Raw genomic sequence first — 2,317 nt, 5'->3', positions numbered from 1 at the left:
AGAGGTATCGCCACTTAAAGTGACGATTTACACCAATTGTGTAATTAAATCAAAAGTTGCACTAATTTAGTAAATTTTTTTAAAAATTACACCAACCAAGTAAAAAACTACTGAAACAACATCATCACCTAATTTAAGATGTTATCCTTTTTCTCTATTATTGATCATGTGGGGAATCCGTTTCTTATAAGCTTGATTTGTCTCATTAGTGCGTACGAAAAATGTGAACTGACATATGATGTAACCCCAGTCACCGGGTCAGTTTTTAGTTAGGATTTGCCTAGTAACATGGCCATGTGTAGAACTTAAATCGTGTTTGGTTTTAATTTGATTTGTCAATTGAAAATTAATTTGATTTGTCAATTGAAAACTATGTTAGACCTGAAAAGCATCTATAGTGATTAATATAACAATGTATTTCGAACGCAATTAAGATTGAAGATCATTGTATTATTGTATATTAGCTAGGTCTAAGCACACATTGTTGGGGTGTAAGAAATGTGTTGTCATTTCATTCCCATTTGATTTGGAATCGAGGGAATGTTCTAGCTAGCGTACTACATAGGCAAGCGATGATTCATTATACTGGACGGTCCAGGATGAATTACCTTGAAGATTCTTTGCCGCGTGTCCTGTAACTACAACTTCATCATCACACTTTTGCCCCCACACGTCAAGCCACGCGTCACACAACACAACTCGTCTTTCCACACATAATTGATTATTAGTAAATACTAGATTTTTCAACGCACGGGGAGCATATATCAATTAATTCATACTTTATAAACAAATAAATATGTTTAAATCAGCACAATAATATGACGACGGCTTTTAAAAAGACATAAATTTACACCAATTGACCAAAATATTTAAACGGTTGCCATAAATAGAAGAACATACACCTGTATAGATTAAATCATGCACTGAATGATATAAAAATTAATAATAAACCATCAAATAAGAACAACTCCATTATGAAAAGAATTTGAGGTTCTTCACAGTTTCGCAATGAATGATATAAAAAATTGATAATAAATCAGCAAAATGATGTCTAGTTGATCCAAGCTATTCTCAAGGAAAACTCCTCTGTTTTTTCTTGGACCTAGGCATTGTAAATGGAAAGGAATTAATTACTCCAACTTACAATTAAAAATCAAACACATAAATCCCATTATATATTGTATAATAACATGAAATTCGATTTAAAAAAAGCATTTACTGAAGATGAAGATAGATAGACGTATTCAATCTACTACAGCAATTTAACAATTAAGTTTAAACCTGCAACTATAAATATTAAAATAATGATAAATTAGTTACCTTCTAGATTTAAAATCAACAATAGGATAAAGAGGAGGAAAAAACTGACTTACCAATCAAATGTTATTGATGACCTCTTCATATACAACGTTCCGTGTACAGTTTGAAATTACGTTTGAATGACAGATTATAGGTCCAACAATAAAATTCATTTTACCGTTCCATGTTAAAATTATCATCAATATTATCTGGGGGATTATCAATCTTATAAACAACAATTATCAACTTAGAGTATCAATTCATTATGGGGGAGTTTCAATCTAACAAACTATATAAAATTGTAATTTATTTTTGGAGATCATGAACCGATAAAGAGTTGAACAGTAGATAAGATCAAAAGGGAAAAATATAACGAAAAAACTGTTATGGGCATAGTAAAGCAACAAAACTTAGATATTAACAAAAAAAATAGGCGTCTAGAAGGTATTTAATTAAAAAAATAGAATTTAAAAAGATATAGATATAAAATTTCAGTTAAGTTCATCATTCTATTTTTTTTTAGTTAAACATGCGTATTCTGTTCAATGTATAAGGGTTATGAATAACAATTTTTTGCAAAAAACAATTAATAATAATACAAACAGGGGAAAATGTCCTTTGAGACTCAAAATAACTTATTTCATTCAATTCATTTTCGTTCGGACCAAAAGACAACAAAACAGAGACCTGAATAAACTAATTTGTCATCCCAAAACATACTAATAATAGGCAGATTAAACATTAAGATTGAAATGAAACTGAAAAAATGGAAAACACCACACTGACGAACTAACTAACATCCAGGACTACAAAACAACACACTTAACAGCTTGAAAAGACAACCACAATAACAAAACATCAAAACAGCCAACACAACAAAAAACAGTCTTCAGATCTTCTCCTTTTTCATTGCTTTCAGGGGTTTCTGGCCAGCAACTGAGACTCCAACAACTTTGGCATCAGGGGGATTGACGCTTGGAAGGAGGGGAAATCTGGCTTTCAAAAGATACATCCACTT

Source organism: Lotus japonicus, chromosome 2, assembly GCF_012489685.1.
Source record: "Lotus japonicus ecotype B-129 chromosome 2, LjGifu_v1.2".
NCBI classification, from domain to species: domain Eukaryota; kingdom Viridiplantae; phylum Streptophyta; class Magnoliopsida; order Fabales; family Fabaceae; genus Lotus; species Lotus japonicus.
The sequence above is the reverse complement of the archived record's forward strand: the minus strand, read 5'-3'. Positions refer to the sequence as shown.